General features: G+C 40.0%; 1 protein-coding gene across 1 annotated transcript in view; it reads right to left on the minus strand.

The window, feature by feature from the left end:
- LOC109558301 (frizzled-3-like) overlaps positions 1-15,600 on the minus strand; it is a 100,605-nt gene extending 85,005 nt beyond the window's left edge. Inside the window, exons 1-2 of the mRNA XM_070788570.1 lie at positions 15,438-15,600; positions 4,765-5,292 (exon numbers count right to left, since the gene is read on the minus strand). The gene's annotated coding sequence lies outside the window, so the exon portion shown is untranslated. The remainder of the gene's footprint in view (positions 1-4,764; positions 5,293-15,437) is intronic.
- Between the last annotated feature and the right edge of the window lie 5,277 nt (positions 15,601-20,877).

The following is a 20,877-nucleotide window of genomic DNA, read 5'->3' on the forward strand; positions in this document are numbered from 1 at the left end:
ACATTTCCAACAAAGGATTTGTATCTAGAATATATAAAGAACTCTCAAAGCTCAAAAATAAAAAACAATTCAACTGAAAATGAACAACAGACACGAACAGACATGAACAGACATTTTATCAAAGAAGATATATGAATGGTACATGAAAAGATGTTCAATATTATTAGTCATAAGGGAAATGCAAATTGAAATAATGTAAGATATCACATCATCAGAAAAGCTGAATAAAAAATAGTGAAAATACCAAATGGTTGTAAGAATACTGAGAACGTACGTCTCTCATACACTGCTGGTAGAATGTAAAATGGTAGAACTTCTATGGAAAATAGTTGAGTAGTTTCTTAAAAATTCAAATACATGAAAGTTATGAATAACCTAGATAGCATATTGAAAAGCAGAGATATTACTTTGCCAACAAAGGTCTGTCTAGTCAAGGCTATGGTTTTTCCAGTGGTTATGTATGGATGTGAGAGTTGGACTGTGAAGAAAGCTGAACGCCGAAGAATTGATGCTTTTGAACTGTGGTGTTGGAGAAGACTCTTGAGAGTCCCTTGGACTGCAAGGAGATCCAACCAGTCCATACTAAAGGAGATCAGTCCTGAGTGTTCAATGGAGGGACTGATGCTGAAGCTGAAACTCCAATATTTTGGTCACCTCATGCGAAGAGTTGACTCATTGGATAAGACTCTGATGCTGGGAGGGATTGGGGGCAGGAGGAGAAGGGGACAACAGAGGATGAGATGACTGGATGGCATCACCGACTCGATGGACATGAGTTTGAGTGAACTCCGGGAGTTGGTGATGGACAGGCAGGCCTGGCTTGCTGTGATTCATGGGGTCGCAAAGAGTCGGACGTGACTGAGCGACTGAACTGAACTGAACTGAACTGAAGTGAACTAAAGTGTGAGTTGAGTGCAACTGTGTGGTAGTTTGAGCATTCTTTGGCATTGCCTTTCTTTGGGATTGGAATGAAAACTGACCTTTTCCAGTCCTGTGGCCACTGCTGAGTTTTCCATATTTGCTGGGATATTGAGTGCCACACTTTCACAGTGACATCTTTCAGGATTTGAAATAGCTCAACTGGAATTCCATCACCTCTACTAGCTTTGTTCCTAGTGATTCTTCCTAAGGCCCACTTGACTTCACATTCCAGGATGCCTGGCTCTAGGTGAGTGATCACACCATCGTGATTATCTGGGTCGTGAAAATCTTTTTTGTACAGTTCTTGTGTGTATTCTTGCCACCTCTTCTTCATATCCTCTGCTTCTGTTAGGTCCCTACCGTATCTGTCCTTTATTGAGCCCATCTTTGCATGCAATGTTCCCTTGGTATCTCTAATTTTCTTGAAGAGAACTCTAGTCTTTCCCATTCTATTGTTTTCCTCTATTACTTTGCATTGATCGCTGAAGAAGGCTTTCTTATCTCTCCTTGCTATTGTTTGGAACTCTGTATTCAAATGGGTATATCTTTCCTTTTCTCCTTTGCTTTTCGCTTCCGGTCTTTTCACAGCTATTTGTAAGGACTCCTCAGAGAGCCACTTTGTTTTTTGGCATTTCTTTTTCTTGGGGATGGTCTTGATTCCTGTCTCCTGTGCAATGTCAACTGTACATTGGAGACAATTGTACTGTATCGTGTACTTGGCAATTTAGACAGTTCAAAATGGTGTGGGAAACTCAGGAATGAGCAATCTTGTTTCCATCAAAAGCCACAATACTCGAGGAAAAGACAGACATCAAATTAAGAACTTAAGAAAAATTTAATGTGTGTGTTTGTGTATAAATGCATGTTTTGTAAAGTAAGAGAAATAAACATACTAACATACAAACAAGGATCTTTTCTCCAATTTAATAAATGGACATTCACCCCATTTATTTGAACATGTTCCAATTTCAATCGAAGTATTGAGGAACAATTCTCTATACACAACGAAAGAACACCCAACTTGTTGATTGTGAACAATAATAAGCAAATTTGAAGTAACCCAAATTCTGCAATTTCTCTCCTGGCATCCTTAGCTCAATACCATATATTATTTCATTCAAAGCATTCATTTTGATTTCACCAAACATCAGTACAGGAATGAACCTGAGGCAGGCTTGAAGCCTGGGTCTGCTGAAAGATGCTTTACCTAGGAAATGTCTGTCAACTCATCCAGTCCCACAAAGAACACTCAAAAATGTGGTGGGGTTACCTGCTCCAATTATTTGCTCCCACTAAAAGCTGGCAAGCTGATCCAAAGTTCCTGGATCAGAGACAGGAGGGTGTCATCAGCAGACAAGTCCTTGTAAGGATCTAAGAATCCTTACTTCTATTTGCAAGTGTGTTGTGTTGATTGCTGAATTTCCATATCCTTTGCTATTACAGACACTTTACACTCTGAGACTGTCAGGAGACTCTGTCAGTGGCATCAGTGTCCTGATATGACGACCAAGCCAACTATCCCCGACATGACTTCACATCACCAGAGCTTTCTCTTACTCATCTAGGTGCTCTCCCTAGAATGAGTGAAATTCAAAAAAATGCAGTCTCACTGCCAACAAAATGTCTAGCCTATATGGGCATGTTTGAAGAGAGGACAGAGACAGCTTACCACACCACCATTATGAAAGCCCCAGGAGCCCACAATGAGAGATGCAAATTCATATGAAACAAATACATCGTCTTTCTAGTACTTTCTCTCTAGGGTCACTTAAAAATGAAATTTGGAATAGAGTTAACACTTGTGGATCACCTATTCTGCATCGTGCATTGTGCTAGCTACTTAAATCTCTCATTTAATCCTAAAAGCCATTCAAAGTATTTTTGTTATTAGTGCCTTTTCACAAATATTTTCACAAAGATGTTGAAGTGAACTGAATTGACTCAGTCGTGTCCAACTCTTTGCAACCCCATGGACTGTAGCCTACCGGGCTCCTCTGTCCATGGGATTTTCCAGGCAAGAGTACTGGAGTGGGCTGCCATTTCCTTCTCCAGATCACAGAGATGTTAGGTGACTTAATTTCAAAGTCTGAAAGCTACTACGTGAAAGAGGCAAAAGTTAATCCCAAATCAGTATATAAATCTTTATGACTTATTTCTTACAACTCTACTTGCTTTCCAAAGGAGTTATACTGACTTAAAATGATACCAGAACCAAAGATATTTCTCCTTCATTTTTTTGGTGAGAGAACTGGGTAGTTTTAATACCCAACAGGGACTACCATGGAGAAGGAAATGGCAACCCACTCCAGTGTTCTTGCCTGGAGAATCCCAGGGACAGGGGAGCCTGGTGGGCTGCCGTCTATGGGGTCGCACAGAGTCAGACATGATTGAAGTGACTTAGCAGCAGCAGCAGCAGGGACTACCATGCCAGGAACCAAATTCCTATATTAAATCAATACCCATTTTCATATACCCAATCTAACAGTCTATACCAAATCTCTCCTTACCAGTTAGACTTTGTGTAGTCAGTGGAAGAGCAGAAATATTTTATTCAACCTCTACAATATTTTCAAGTATTTGGACTATACAAGTTGCCCTCTATGTTTCAAAATCTATGAATAATCATCTTTCTACAAAATTTCCCAGATTTACGTTAGTTTACTTGGAAGTACTAAACCTTTGAATTTTACTATAAAATGAAGATTCCAAAACAAGTAGTATTCAATTTGCTGAAAGCACTGTAACAAAGGATTAAAGACTAAAATTAAAAAAAAAAAAAAAAACTTTAAATTCTATGTACTATGTAGCTACATTAATTTTAGAATATGAGAAAATGGTAAAATCTATCACTTTAAGAGAACTTACTCCAAAAGTACTGTGCCAAGTACTTTATAAACGCTTCATTTTATATCTTCCAAAGTGTTAACTCTATTTTACAAACAAAGTGACAATGGTAAGAAAGCTCAAGTAACTTGCCCAAAGTAATACAGATAGAAAGTGGTAGCTGCTGCTGCAGTTTATACAATTCCAAAGCTTTTACCTCTTATTGTCACAGTTTATTGCCCCCTAATTCTGATCTGGTAAACATATCTTTGTCTACAATTCTAAAACCATTACTGAAACACATACAAAATTATTTAAACCTATTATTAACTATATCCATTAATTTGTCATAGCTTCTAAAGTAAAATAATTAAAAAGTGCCTAAAGAATTATCATTAGAAAAATTCAAGTAAGGCAACAGATTTTCATGAAGTCCTGAGAGGTCAAGAACAGATAATTCACACAACAAAACCTTTATCACTGCTTGGGAGTTACTGTTCTTAAACTGATGTAAAGATAGTAAGACCAGGATACCATCTTAAGTATTTAAGACAATGTAAATACTGTAAACCCACCAGCCTAAAGGCTGAACCAAAGAACCCATTTTCAAAATCACATTACCTTCAATATTTACAAAGTGAATTATGAATATTATTATTATAGTCTGCTCTTTAAAGTCTTATTATCAAATAACAGAAAGGATGTAACCATAACTTGGACAATTTAAACTTCTGAAAGGCTATTACTTCCTCGTTCCAATGTTTCAAAGTTCTTTATAAAAGAATAGTATCTGAAAACTAAGATGAGTAACATTCCCCAAACATGAGATCTTCAATCATATCAGAGTCTGAACCTAAATACATAAATACTAAATACTAAAAACTTTTTAATGTACAAGATGCAGTTAAAAATTACGTATTAGTTTTTCCTGTTGTTTATCAAACACATTCATTAGACTGATTAAAAGGGCAATACAAGAATAATTTTCTACAACATGACAAATAATAGATGAAGTCTTACCTCCAATGCTAAAACTGCCATCTGTTGGTCGTAATGATTCAGAAGATTGGGCATGAAGGCAGTGTTATAAGGCAAATCCTGGCACATCCTCAAGGTAATAGGCTCAAAGAAAACAAACTGTGCCCACCTATATGGCCCACAAACATAGTCAAGGGCCACAGATAGAAGATGATCCAACTCATAGCCATGCTTTCTCGATTAAATGGGATTCAGATGATCAGGCCTACTCAATATGTATTTTAGATCTTTGTACACCTGCAGGTCTCAGCTTGAAAGTACTTCTTCTATCTTACTGTTAAGTTCTTCAAACAGAATTACTCTTTGCACTGTCAGAGGTTTGTTAGCTTGGTCTCACAAAAGGCATTTGTTTTTGGTTTCACAATATGGGCAAATGACATCATCTTGCCTCTTCTTTTCATTTTATTACATCGGGCACCATTTGGCCAATGTGTCAAGTTGATCAACCACATTCCCAAACAACAGATTCCATCTTAGGAGAAGAGCTATTTCTTCCTTTGACTGAAATACCTGAAAAATAATTTTTTTTAAAAATGGGAGAAATTAGCAATTTCCTCTTAAAATATTACAGGCTTGATATTAAAACTTTGATTAGCTCAGTAAAGTTGCAGGATACAAAATCAGTATACAAAAATCAGTTGCGTTTCTACACACTAACAATCAGCTACTAGAAAGAGAAATTTTAAAATACTGCCTTTGGGACTTTCTGGTAGTCCAGTGATTAAAACTGCACACATCCTCTGCTGGAGCTCCAGTGCACTCCCTGGTGGATAACTAAAATTCCAAATGCCGGGTGTGTGGCTAACAACAACAACACAAACTTTAATGAGAGGTACAATACTGCCTTACAAATAAAATACACGGGTATTTCATAAAAAAATACTATAGTTTTTCTACCTTATCATTCTTGCTATAGATACACCAGAGAATCCATAAATAGCATTTAAAGGTACTATTTCCTCCCTCAGTTGTTTATATAACATAGTTTAATTTCTCATCTATAATGGTAGTTTTTCATTTGTCACAAGATATAATTCATCCATTTTGAGAAACTTGCATGCTGTTGTCCTAAATTTAATTTAAATATCTGCCACACTTAATAACAAGTTATTTAAATTTTATGATATACATTTTAATCATTCCATGATTCAGCAGATGGTATCTGTGAAAGATGTAAACTATAAAGAAATCAAAAGATAAGGATTCAAGCCTCTTCCCAACTATGTGAATCACTTAACTTCTCTGAGCTCAGAATTTTCCTTTCTAAAAATTCCACCTCCCTACCAAAGATGGTATATGAGTGAATTATAAAATAATGTACTCTATAAAAGGTAAAGCAACATCAAACTTTAGGTAGTTTTATTACTGAATTACAACATACACAAAGATTTACTTCTATCAACCAATACTGAACTGGCAAACAGAAGATTCTAAAAGTAGTATCAGGACATTTTCCCAACAATGTTCATCCTTTTAGATAGTACAAAATTTTAGTACATAGATAGAGAAAACGTTTGACCAACAAATGCTTCATTACACACAGTCAGGCTGCAGAGAGGAGTCAACCCTAGAAAGTTACAGCGTGGGATATGAATGATTTCCAGTTAAGAGTTTCTACCAAGTTTCAGAGTCTGATTTGACACTGCCTTTCCTGGGGGCTTCCCTGGTGGCTCGGACAGTAAAGAATCCGCCTGCAATGCTAGAGACATAGGTTCAATCCTTGGGTTGGGAAGATTCCCTGGAGGAGGAAACGGCAACCCACTCCAGTATTCTTGCCTGGAGAATTGTATGGACAAAGGAGCCTGGCAGGCTACAGTCCATGAGGTCGCAGAGAGTTGGATGCAACCTTCACATTCACTTTTTGTCTAGGGACAAAAATATGCATCTCTCTTGGGGCTGGAAGGGTAGGCAGAGTGGAAGGCAGGATTGGTAGGAAAAAAACATATTCTAAAACTATCATACTTCCATTTGGTTTTGTAACAATGCTAAGTCTGCTTTTGTTTTTCTTTCACGGATGTCAAATATTTCTGTTTGAAGTACACAACCTCGGCTGGGAAAACATGAGAAAGTCAGGTCAGAAATTCTCAGAGACCCAGGTTAACAGGACAACTCAAATAGATATTAGGGCCTGTGACAGCTTAGACCTTGAGAACTTGAACCGGCCTGGCTAAAGCAGAGAAAGAAACTGTCCTTTGCGCACTACCAATGATAGGGACCTCTGCATCCCAAGCTTTAATTACTGAGCAGAAAAAACTATTTGGAGAAAGTAAAGCATGGCTCAATCTTCCCAATTTCTCCCCCAAGCATATGGTCTTGAGTAGAAGAAGGGAAAAGGAAAGTCTACCTTAGGAATTAGAAACACCAAAGTTACAAGCAACCTCTGCCCCAAATGCTTCATCTCTCTAATACGGAAATCTCTAAATCAGAAATATTTGTTAAAGCTTCTTGGCCTGCCATATTTTTTCCTCCTTCAAGCTGGGCCCAGAAATGTGATGTCTGGCTATGGAAAAGAGATATTAAACAAAGTCATGTATATTTAAGCTTAATTATCATGCAGCATGGTAACAATTATGCATATCATTAAATGTGTCAAATAAGCCCTGAAAGCTTTATTTGGCTACAGTACCAAACATCCATATAAGTTCCATTTTTGTAGTTTGCTCCTTATGTAGCATGTTCATCTGCTTGCAACTTAAAAAAAATTAAAGGGAACATTGCTCCCTACTGAATATGTGTATAACAATGAAAATTTCAAAATTTTCATTTAGACTATTTTTCAAGCAGTATGGGTTCCAAATTTATGGTTCAAAGAAAATGACCATACAAAACTTGAGGAAGAAACAAAGTAATATGGAGTTTTTTAAACTAGATGAGAAACCCCCTTATACTTCTGTCTACTCTATTTTATTTTTCTCTCAGTTATTCTTTTTGCTTCATTTACAAACAATGCTTCTCACAGACTTACAAAAGTGCTTTCCTTTATATACTTTAACATTCCAATTTCCATCTATCAAAACATTTTTGTAAAATTATTGTTAGGTTGGGGTAGCATAAAACTTTAATAACATTAAGACTGTAGCTTATGATTATTAAGATAAATAAGAAAAAACAGTAGAATGCCATGAGACAAGAAAAATAGGAACAGTAAAAATATTAAGGAATTCACATTTCTTCCAAATCAGAGGTTCCCTAATTTTAATGTGCAGCAGATTCATAGAAACCCCATAGGTCTAAGAAATCCAAACCTCTGGAAAATGAATGATATACATGCATTCTAACAATTATCTCGGTACTGATCTGTAAGTCATATTTTGAGAAATGCTACCCTAAAATAGAATAACTTAAAACAGTACAGGATATTTGCACATAATTATGTGCTTAGTGAAAGTAATATATAAATGAATTTTTTAAAAAGCAGATAAAGAATACTACCTTAATAGAAAAATGGAAAAAAACATAAATTTACAAAAGAAATACAAATGGCCAACAAACATATGAAAAGATATTCAACTTTACTAATTAAAAGCATACAAACATGATATATAACATTTTTGCCAATCAGATGAGCAAAGTAAGAATAACAGAACACAGTATAGGAGAGGGTGCAGAAAAAAGAATATATTCAACATTCCAACACTTGGAAATACTTTTTTTTTTTTTTTTTAGCTGTCCCACATGGCTTGCAGAATTTTAGTTCCCCAAACAAGGACTGAACCCAGGCCAGGGCAGTGAAGTGTCTAACCACTAGACCACCAGGAAATTCTCCATTTTCAAATACTACTGGAGGAAAAGCAAACTAGTTGGTATTTCAAAAAAATAACTATGAACATCAAAAGCCCTTAAAATGTATATAATTTGATTCAGCAGACCTATTCTACAATTTATTCTAAGAAAGTAAACACAAGTACACATGATGTTTAACTGAAATGTTAGTACAAAAACCCAGAGACAATCTGAAAGTCTGCCAATAAGGAATTGGTTAAACTAAGGTACAACCAACACATAATACACTCACTAAAAATGATGAGCAGGATCTGTATATACTGACTTGAAAAGACAGTAACAATACAATAAGTGAAAAATAAAATTTTAAATGGTTTACAAAACAGCATATAGTCTCCCACTTTTGTCAAAAATATACATACATGGAACAGAATAAAACTACCTGAATTGTCTAAAAATACAATATTATAGGAACTTCCCTGGCAATCCAGTGATTAGGACTCCACACTTTTTTGTCAGGGAGCTTGAGTTTGATCGCTGGTCAGGGAATTAAGGTCCCACAAGCTGCACAGTGTGGCCAAAAAACAAAAACAAAACAAAAGAGTAGTAAAGTATTATAAATGCTGAAATGTTATTTTAAAATCTGTGGCATGTTATTTGTGTGTGGGAAAATTAAGTGTGCTGAATCTATAAACGTGTGCTGACAATATTACTATTTGAATCAATGATTTCCTGGCTGTTGATTAAATAACAAGCCAAGGGACACAAAAATACCCTACTACAGGTAACAAGAAAAGCAAAAAAAAAAATTATGATAAACTTAGAATGGGTCAAAAATTGATTTTCAATACTGAAAAAAATCAGATCACCTCTCAGCTGAACCAAATATTATGCACAGTTAAAAAAAAAAAAAAAACTTTTGATATATATTCTAAATTGCTTTTCAATGACATAATGAAATAAATGCTTCTAATCAGGATCACTTGAGTACGGATAGCAACATTCCTTTTTCCTACGAGAACCATCCTTGAAGAAGCTGCAAGTTTCAGACAGCAGGACACAGAAGATTGAGGAAACCAGGAAATACTGACAAAATACAGCAACCGATCACATGAAGGTTAAAAGATTTTTTTCTTTTTGACACTGTATCTTTTACTATAGGAATCTGCAGAATCTCAGCTGAATAAAGGGAATTGCTGGAGTAACTGAAGGGAACAGTCTCAGGTGCCAAGGACCAGTAAAAATTAAGGGATTTGGCAACAGTTTTTCATGCCCTAACCCTAAGAAAAGAGACATTCACTTCTTTACAGAGCAATATAAGATATGTGGAAAACTAATTTCCGATTAAGTGACCTGATGACTATTTCATCAGAAAACAAAAAGGACTGGATACATTTAACCCTACACTTTAATTTTTATCAATATGTAACATCAGGAATCTGATATTTCCCAATTTACCAGTTCTCTTTTGATGATAAAAAGTTCAGTTCAGTCACTCTGTCATGTCCGACTCTTTGCAACCCCATAAATCGCAGCACGCCAGGCCTCCCTGTCCATCACCAACTCCCAGAGTTTACCCAAACTCATATCCATTGAGTCGGTGATGCCATCCAACCATCTCATCCTCTGTCGTCCCCTCCTCCTCCTACCCCCAATCCCTCCCAGAATCAGGGTCTTTTCCAGTTAGTCAATTCTTCGCATGAGGTAGCCAAAGTATTGGAGTTACAGCTTCAGCATCAGTCCTTCCAATGAACACCCAAGACTGATCTCCTTTAGGATGGACTGGTTGGATCTCCTTGCAGTCCAAGGGACTCTCAAGAGTCTTCTCCAACACTACAGTTCAAAAGCATCAACTCTTCGGCGCTCAGCTTTCTTCACAGTCTAACTCTCACATCCAAACATGACCACTGGAAAAACCCATAGCCTTGAATAAACGGACCTTCATTGGCAAAGTAATGTCTCTGCTTTTGAATATGCTATCTAGATTGGTCATAACTTTCCTTCCAAGGAGTAAGCGTCTTTTAATTTCATGGCTGCAGTCACCATCTGCAGTGATTTTGGAGCCCAGAAAATTAAAGTCTGACACTGTTTCCACTGTTTCCCCATCTATTTCCCATGAAGTGATGGGACCAGATGCCATGATCTTAGTTTTCTGCATGTTGAGCTTTAAGCCAACTTTTTCACTCTCCACTTTCACTTTCATCAAGAGGCTTTTGAGTTCCTCTTCACTTTCTGCCATAAGGGTGGTGTCATCTGCATATCTGAGGTTATTGATAATTGTCCCTGCAATCTTGATTTCAGCTTGTGCTTCTTCCAGCCCAGCGTTTCTCATGATGTACTCTGCATGTAAGTTAAATAAGCAGGGTGACAATATACAGCCATGACGTACTCCTTTACCTATTTGGAACCAGTCTGTTGTTCCATGTCCAGTTCTGTTTAATTTTTATCAATGTGTAACATCAGGAATCTGATATTCCCCAATTTACCAGTTCTCTTTTGATGTTAAAAAGTAAAAGCCCCTAAAATAAGTTGAGTATTTGTCCTGAAGAACAGCACTAAAGGGGATGCAATCTTGGAGAACTGTCTTCAGAGGCTGGCTAAAAAGCCAGACCCAAAGAACTCAGGTGGGAAAAGCAAGAGATGGCAACTGTGAAGAGGGAAGAAAGCAGGCAGAATCCCAGAAGAGACAATGACAAAAGTGGGCCCTGGGGGCTTGTCAGCAAAGCCCTGCAACAAAAGATGTTAGCAATTCTATTCCAATTCACACTTTCTGTACAGAAAGTGATTCCTTTCATCTTTCTCAGCTTAGATTTACTTATCTGGACACACTATACATGTACGTAACATTTTGCATTTCCAATTCAGAAATTAAAGGTTGCCTCAAACACACTGGCTACAATGGGAACAGGAGGATATTCTTTTGTCTTCTTTCAGAGTTTTCGAAGACTGCATTATAAGAATTAGCAATCACTACCTCTGAAGCTTCTTCTCTCAAGGAAATTATCATCTTGTTAGACAGCAAAGTACACACTGAGAGCATATCACTGCTCAAAGTGCTAGATTCCTTTTCCTAAAACTCATGTGGGTTTTGGCCTTTTGTTTTCAATATCTTATTTAAAAAATAAATTCATTCTCAGGATACTGTTTTCTGGTTGCTAAAGTGTATATAGCTCCATATTTAATTCATCGGAGAAGGCAATGGCAACCCACTCCAGTACTCTTGCCTGGAAAATCCCATGGGTGGAGGAGCCTGGTAGGCTGTAGTCCATGGGGTCGCACAGAGTCGGACACGACTGAAGTAACTTAGCAGCAGCAGCAGCAGCCTAGTTGTTTTTTCTTAAACTTTATTCACAGCACATTCCTTGGATCCCCCAAAACTGTTGCTAGTTCTCAGCATAACAGATTGTAACTCAAAGATAGATTCATCATTTCTGATGCAACAGTCAGTTAAAACTAATTTCTAGTCAAAGAGGAGTTGTTGCTCTTCAAACATTCATTCCTAACCTTCTGGAAATGCCACTACTAAAAACCTTCACTTCTTTCGTCAAGATACTGTGACCCTTCTTCTCCCAAATCTATACTGAACAATTCCTCTCATACATATTTCAAAGTCTTGCTTTTCATTTGCACTACTGCTTTTTTTGGGCAGCTGCAGCTTTAAACGTCTCTAATTCTAGAGATTTAGGGGTTTATAATAGCCAGGACATGGAAGCAACCTACATGTCCATCAGCAGGTAAATGGATAAGAAAGCTTTGGTACATATACACAATGGAGTATTACTCAGCCATTAAAAAGAATACATTTGAATCAGTTCTAATGAGGTGGATGAAACTGGAGCCTATTATACAGAGTGAAGTAAGCCAGAAAGAAAAACACCAATATAGTATACTAACGCATATATATGGAATTTAGAAAGATGGTAACAATAACCCTGTATATGAGACAGCAAAAGAGACATAGAACAGTCTTTTGGACTCTGTGGGAGAGGGAGAGGGTGGGACGATTTGGGAGAATGGCATTGAAACATGTATAATATCAAATATGAAACGAGTCACCAGTCCAGGTTCGATGCACGATACTGGATGCTTGGGGCTGATGCACTGGGACGACCCAGAGGGATGGAAAACCAATACAATACTGTAAAGTTAAAAAATAAAAAAAAACTTGAGGCTAACACTGCTCTTCACTGTGGAAGAACGTAAAGATGCAGTAAGAACTGTTTCCTATCACATGTCTCCTGAAGAAAATAAAGTCAACAGCAGTCTAACATCAACAAACCAACATGCTCAGAATAAATTTTCAGTATGAAATCTCGTAGTTTTACTAACACATACGAAATTTAAGTTGGGGAGAGAGATTTTTTGCCTGTCAAGTGGGCAACAGAGGACTTACAGTGATTTTAAAACCCCCCTCTTTGCCCAATGATGACGTGCTCACAACACTGTGCTATACAAAAAAAGAACATGCACTTTACTATTTACCTTCCCCTCAAGCCTCCCTACTTCAAATATCTCAATCATGGCTGGGGATCTCTCTAGAAAAATCCACCTAAATGTTCAAGCCAAAATAAAGCTCAGAGGAATACAGTACCTAAGATGAAAAAAGGGATGAAAGAACCTATAGTCCTTTCTTCCTCTATTAATAGGGCACTGGTAGATTTAGGAGAGATGTAGAGCCAGGGAATATTAGTGGATGAGAAAAAAAAAAAAAACGGAGGAGGAGTTAAGAGAAGGTAAGACGACAGGTTTTACTAATTGTTGAGGTCCTTTAATGGACCAGAACGTGGTGGTCTGGAGTCGACAATAAGAAAGTAAAGGAGAGAAAGAGGCTGACAGTCCTTGGTTTACACAGAAAGCCAATAAAGCCCCTGGCATGGGGCTCACTATGTTCACGGAGGCCTCAGGAGCCCTCTCAATGGGGTGAAGGTGCACAGTGCCTTCTCGAGAGGGTCTTAAAAGCCCGGGCAGGAAAGTGAACTCAGAGGGCTTCTGTGATCCAAAGAAATAGCCTGAGAGAGAGAGAGAGAAAGACACGGGGACCAGAGCTCTGATGGAGCAAAGGTGTTTTAATTAACATGGTGCTGGCATACATATTGTCTTACAAGGTAGTTATTCTCAGCAAAGATAAAGATTAAAATTCCAGACTTACAAAACATAGGTGATCCATATTAAAGAGAGAGAGAGTTGTGAACAATCACTTTTACCATATGGTTCACAAGAAGGAAGAGGGTACTTATAGCCGTATAGAAAAACTAATGAAGGAAATGCCTGGATTCCTCAGCCCCCAGGAGAGGCTTGCCTCTCCTCGAATTCCTGACAGATCCAAAACAGTACACAGGAAGCCTCCAGTTAAATGCTTCCTGACAACTAATTACCTTATTTTCCTGAAAGTTTCAAAGCATTTGGGGGGAGGTGGGTCGAGGAGGAACCTGTTATTTCACTAAATAAAAGGCAACACTGTAAGAAGAATCTCAATTATCTTTTATTCTCAGCTCTATCCTTGCAAGCTTGCCCACTTAAGCTTTTACATCACTTTCCTATCTTATTACCTCTATGTTGTGGTTTGGTACTTGAAACAAACACTTTTTTTTTTTTTTTTCCTTCTTATGGAGGAAAAAGAAGATACTGATTTGCTTAAAAATACGGATGGAAAGCATTATCTTGAGGAGTAAATGGTTCTTAAAAACAGAACTTGGAGAAGGCAATGGCACCCCACTCCAGTATTCTTGCCTGGAAAATCCCATGGATGGAGAAGCCTGGTAGGCTGTAGTCCAACTACGGATTTATCTACCCCTTTTCAGCACACCACTAAAAGCTAAAAGGCGGCTCAAGAGGGAGGTAACATCCCCCTTGTCAAGTCTTTGTTTCCTTGCTCCTGCGGTATTGACTTTACCAAGTAACCCAATTCCCGTACATAAACATTACAGGTCTCTCCAAACTACTTCTATAAAATAAGATCTTGTTTGACCAACCGTATAGAGCAGTCATTTATTTCTATAGCTGCTGGTCTGCTCTGCTGCTCTGTCTGCCTACACTCGGAAGGGAACCAAAATTTAAAATTTCATTTATTCTGGGCCAAAAGCCAGACATTTTGTCCTTCCTAGATATTTTCCAACTTCGAGTTGACTCCTCTGCCTAAATTAGTGGCATTTGCTTTTGTTCTTTTAAGAAAGAAAGAAAAAAACACCCCTTTTTCTCTTATTGAGTAAGGCATCTAATTCTGAAAAAGGCCTCTAGGAAGATGTTAAAAATGTCTTGAAATGTTTAACAGCACCTTATTTCAGAGGGTATGGATGAACCTCCCCACGTTACCCCAGGGCAAACACACGGAGCATCCAAGGGGGCAGAGGGGGAAGCCTCGAGGAGGAATATGCAGACTTTGCAAAGCTGATGGGAGGGAGGAGAGGGGACAATTTTCAGGAGTAGAAACGGGAAGCAGTCCAGAAGCCCCGACGCCCCCCGCGCCTCCGCACCCAGCCCTCGGTGCATTGTCCTCCCGGCCAGCGGTCGCGTGCTCCACCCACAGCCCCCAGCGGCCCGGGAGCGCCACACGCCCCCGCGGCGCCGACCGAGCCCCAGGGCTGCGCCTAGCGCAGAGCGCAGGCGCGGGCTCGGGACCGAGAGGGTTAATCCAGTCCGCGCGCATCGGTCCGCCTCAGCGCCCAGCCCCAAACTCGGGCTCCCCCGCCGGCCCGCAGCCCACCCCGAGAAAGCCCCGAGACACCCCTCCACAGCGCGGCGCCCAAGGCTTTTGTTTTGGCGGCGACGAGAATAACGATCCCTGAGGAGGAGGTGCCGCGGCTGCTGGTGGCTCTTTGGCACAGGGTTAGACCGAGGAGCGGGCAGCCGCGGCGGCATCTCCTCAGTCCCCACTCCCGAGCCCTTTTCCCGCTGAGCCTGACGGGAAGGGGCCTGCACGACCCGGGGCTCACCTCACACCGCGGGGCCGGGCTCCCAGGGGGCTGAGGCGCCGGCCGGGGGCGGCCTCAGATCCATGAGGTAAAGGGAGCCAGCGAGGACCGCCGCCGTGCGCCTCGGAGGTACAGCGATCTTTGGCGATCGCCGGGGCGCGCGGCCCGGCGCGGGGGGCGAGGAGCATGCGCACGCACGTACGGCGCAGGCGCGCTGCGCACGCTCGACAGAGTGCTCCAATTTTGAGCCCAGCTTTTGGATACCCGTCTGCAGGTTTCGTTGTTCTTTACCTCGCCCCGAGGCTGATGCCTGGCCCTGTCCTGCTCCGGCGGAATCGTTCCAAGCTCTGGAAGCTTTTCTTAAATGCCGGCAGTCCCCTTTGCAAAGCTCTCCCTCCCTTCCCTGCTGAGACAGTGCAGCGACTCTCATCACTCAAGCCTGGAACGCTATTATTGCGAGACCACCAAAACCTGTTTCGAGAACCAGCGTGCCCCATGGGGACCCGGGGATTGGAATTGGTTAAGAGGCGGGTGCTGAGAGTGGTACTGGGTGCAGATAGAGGTAGTCAGCTTTCATATTGCAGAGCTCCAGGGTGAAGCAGCAGAGCAGATACCCTCTTTACCGACACCCACTTTAGTGAGCAGGTGGGGCTTGAGGTTATTGGTGGCATTCCCCATCTTCTGTTCTTTGGGAAATGTTTCTTCTCTCTTTTTCTTCATAAGTAATTTTTTTTTCTACATAAGCTATTTCAGAACTTAAATATTCCTTAGAAATCATCTAAACCTAGCCTCTCATTATTCAGACGTGGAAAAGAACTGTCCAGAAAGGTTAAAAAGACTTAGCCAAAGCCAGGCAGCGTTTTAACAGCTGGGTCTGGATTCACTCATTCCAAGCCAAAGCTGTTACCTTTGCCTCCATCATTTTACCTACCTTCCTTTCTCTTCCTTTTCCTCCCTTTTCAGCCTAGACTTCACAGGCATCATTTTGTTCTATGGTAGCATACAGGACTTAAAGAAATACTTTGATCTTGTAGCATAGTATGACTGTACTTAACGTTATTCAACTGTACACTTGGTTAAGATGGTGTATTTTAATATAATCTTCTTTCTGAATCTTTGCCACCCCATGTTAGGAGACTGACCAAAAACAGCTATATAATCTGTGGTTTGTCCAAACCCTTGGGACACATCTCTGTGGCATCTTTAATTATAGGCAGCTATTTTATACAAAGAAAAGTGGAAGTGTTAGTCCCTCAGTCGTGTCCGACTCTTTGTGATCCAATGGACTGTAGCCCACCAGGCTCCTCTGTCCATGGACTTCTCCAGGCAAGAATACTGGAGTGGATTGCCATTCCCTTCTCCAGGGGATCTTCCCGACCCTGGGGTGGAACCCAGATCTCCTGCATTGCAGCCAGATTCTTTACTGTTTGAGCCACCAGTGAAACAATCTTTTTTACAGGTGCTCCCTAAATGATAATAAATACTGAGCTTAGACAGTCATAAATATAGTTTAACATCAGAAGATGAGCTATGGGAATTGCATTATAAAAGGGATCTGAAATGACATTTTCAATTTCATTGATAAATACTAATGCAGTAATACTTTTTTAAAAAAAAAAAGTAAGGTTGATCCTTAGGCTGATTCTTATAAAGTCATTGTGTCTTGTGGAGCCAACCCTGCCTCTACTGAGGGTGAGTGAAGCAGCTAAGAGCATTTATGAAAATCAGTGTGGACCTGCTTCAGGCACTTCTAGATCCCTTGTACCTTCAGACCCTCTAGAGATGTGCTGCTCTCACATTTTTATGCAATTTACACATGGTCTTGTGAAAACTGTCAGGCATAGAACATATTTTGGCTCCTAGTGGGAGGTGGGAATGATGTAGAAATTATCATTGAATGTATCATCATGATCACATCTCAGAAATAGACCACTGAGTGAAAGAAGCAAACTACAAAGTACGTAAATTATGATAGCTCTTTAAAACAGTCACACTGTTTATAAGGCCAAGCATGTATATATAATAAGCATAAAAAGTGGACAAGTAGGCAGCACACTAATTTCATGACAGTGGATGCCTCTAGGCAGGCAGGGTGGGAAATGAGATCTGGGCAGCATGTAAAAGAGGCTTCAACTGTTAATCACACACAGGAAACAAAATGTTAACATGTTAAAAAAATCTCTGCAGGGAGAAAAGGGTGTTTCTTAGGCAAGTCTGTAAACTTTTCTTTATGGTTGAAATGTTTCCTTTAAAAATAATGTTGAGGGGCTTCCCTGGTAGTCCAGTAACTAACATTCCACCCTCCCAATGCAGAGGACCTAGGTTTAATCCCTGGTCTGGGAACTAGTGAAAGACAGGGAAGCCTGGCGTGCTGCAGGGTTTCAGAGTCAAACATGACTTAGCGACTGAAGAACAACTGGGAACTAGATCCCACAAACTTCAGCTAAAGATCAAATATCTTGTGTGCTGCAACTAAGATCCAGTGCAGCCAAATAAATATTTTTAAAAGGAATTTTTAAAAATTTTAAATGAAAGTAATGTTAAATTTTCAAGGACATTGAGCCAATGTGCTCACCGCGAACACAATGTGAATGGTGGTGTTCATTGGGGGATCAGTAGTCACACTGATGAAGGGCTGAACAAGGAGAGGTCCAGAGGATGCTAGATGAGAGGATCAATGAAAGGGACCTTATTTTCAGGGATAAAAATATTCAGATCTAGCAGGAATAAAGTGTCAGACTCTCTTTAATCCCATCTTTCTTTCATTCAATGTTATAACCACCAATAGAAAGTCTTTAATGAGGAGGAACTTCACCGAGACCCAACAGTCTCCAAGAGAGTTGTTAAAACTGGTCTTTTTCTGGATGAACCCATTTTGAAACCATCCATGTTAACTGGTAATACATGGTAATTTAGTATTGCATCTACTTATCTCTCCCAGGCCTCCACCCCTGCAAAAGTCTTTGTTTATTCATTTTACTTACAACCTGATCATAAAACATACAGCCATACTTAAAACCACTGGGCTGGAATTCAGACAACATAAGTTCTAATTTCAATTTGACCACTTTGATCCTTTGTCAACTCTAAAGAAAGCAGCAACCTCTATGCGCTTTACTTTTCATTTTCTTTTTAAATGGGAGATACACGAATGCTGCCTATTTCAAAACAATGAAACAATATAAACATAGGGTTTACATTTATTTACCTTGGAAGAGAGTACATTTTTATGTATTTTAGAGAACGTGAAATAATGAGAAAAGTCTTCTTTTTTTAATTTGGTTAGCTGCTGCCCATAAGAACTGTTTTACACTTCCCAGATGTCCCTTCTGAAATGTTTTTCTCCAGCATTAGTTTATAGTTCTATCACAGTAGTTATTTCTACATTGCATTTTCACATCCTCATTAGATTTCTTTTTTATTCTTGCATTCTCACTCTGCCTCTCATTACATGGTAGATGCTTCATAAATTTAATTAATTAAATTAGACCAGATCATAAAATTTCCCAAATTTGGAGTTATCCTTATTCAGGCATGCCATCTGCTGGTTCCCTGGTGTATCTGTTAGTCGGCCTGAATTCCTTAACCCAATAAATTAAAATTCATGTTGAAGCATTGCTGAGTTTGTGTGTTGGGCAATTTTCCCACGTTCTTCCACTTCGTGTGTGCAGGTGCTATTCTTTCACTGAACCTCTCCAGAATTGTTTTTCCTGCAACTTGTTGGCCACTCTAAAAACCCGGAGAAACGGAGTTTATGTTTCAGAACCCTGGAGTGACCAGAACGAAGTGACCAGAACGGAGTGACCAGAACGAAGTAAGTGGGCATGCTCAGTAGGTTGGCTTGATTTGAAACATGCTTACGGCTTGAATGGGGGCATTTCATGCTATTTGTTTCAGGACTGGCTGCATCTTCGTCCTAGCATTATATTGAGAGATGGTGGTCTTTCCCACCCTCTGGGCACTCCCAATTTTCCTTTTTGTCCCTGCTCCCAATTTTGAAGCCAGCCCTCTAGGATGTCCCGGCCAATCAAGAGACCACGCATTGTTGCCTAAGAGACCCCGGATGCCAGTGAAAAGATTTATAGGTAGTGATTGGCCTACTGAAAGGGGTGGGGGCTAGACAGAGTCACAGAAACAGGAGCTATGGCAACTCCAGCGATAAAGGCTTGAAGAGAAAGATTTAAAGTGGTGAGAGCAGTGATCACTGCATGAAAAAGATGGAGACTCTTTTGAGAGCTCTTCTCTCAGGTCCTCCTGGGCTTCTCACGAGCCTTGGCAGTGACCCCAGGAATTACATTTTTGCTCTGTGTTACCAGTTAAATTACCAGGTGCATCATATATATGAAATTAACAACCAACAAATAATTACTTTTATGCTTATCAAAGCACTGCTGCTGCTAAGTCACTTCAGTCGTGTCTGACTCTGTGCAACCCCAGAGACGGCAGCCCACCAGGCTCCCCCGTCCCTGGGATTTTCCAGGCAAGAACACTGGAGTGGGTATCAAAGCACTAGGTCTTTGCACTAGGTCTTTGCATTGTCTTATAGTTTCTCTTTGTTTCCACCTAGTTGAATGTAAGATGAACTCATATTTAAATCTAACCATACCCTATTTCAGAGAAGGAAATGGCAACCCACTCCAGTATTCTTGCTTGGAGAATCCCAGGGACAAGGGAGCCTGGTGGGCTGCCGTCCATCGGGTCGCACAGAGTCGGACACGACTGAAGCGACTTAGCAGCAGCAGCAGTACCCTATTTCCTGATCATTTCCTGGTAATCTCTATTTCCTTCTCTGATGAAACTGCAGTGTACAATGGGTGAGCTGTGTATTAGTGGAGAAACTCAACCGTGTTCTGCTCTGTAAACGCCAAATAAAAACCCAATTATCCTGAGTCTAACCCCAATGCTTGGTTCCTAATGTTGAGTTGTACCTTCTTTGCCACTAGCTTTAATCCTTAAACCACTCACCTCCACTGTTGTGTTCATTCATTCCGCTGATTGAGACAAGGTTTTATTGAGCACCTACTGTGTACTACTGAGTTTAGGATTCAGGTGAGCACATTCAGAAAACCACATTAGCAGAGAAGCACCAGTTTTGTACCACATTCTCTGATCTGAAGTTCAGTGTGTCTGTACAGATAGTGCATGAAGGGAGAGGAAGGAGGATGAACCAAAAAGGTAAACTCATGGTGTACCTAGATTAGCACGCTAAGGATTCTGTAGCCATTATCGAGTCTCTGAAGGTTTTTGAGCTGAAAAATGACTAACAGACCTTTTAAAAAATACTTCCCTGAATAGAGTAGTGGTTAGCCAAAGTTGGGGAGTAGGGAAATGTGGAGATATTGATCAAAGGGTACAAACCTTCAGTTATAAAATGAATAAGTTCTAGAGACCTTATGTACAGCAGAGTGACTATGTGGTGATGGTGGTGGTAGTTTAGTCGCTAAGTTGTGTCCCACTCTTG

Source organism: Bos indicus, chromosome 5 (assembly GCF_029378745.1).
Source record: "Bos indicus isolate NIAB-ARS_2022 breed Sahiwal x Tharparkar chromosome 5, NIAB-ARS_B.indTharparkar_mat_pri_1.0, whole genome shotgun sequence".
Taxonomy (NCBI): Eukaryota; Metazoa; Chordata; class Mammalia; order Artiodactyla; family Bovidae; genus Bos; species Bos indicus.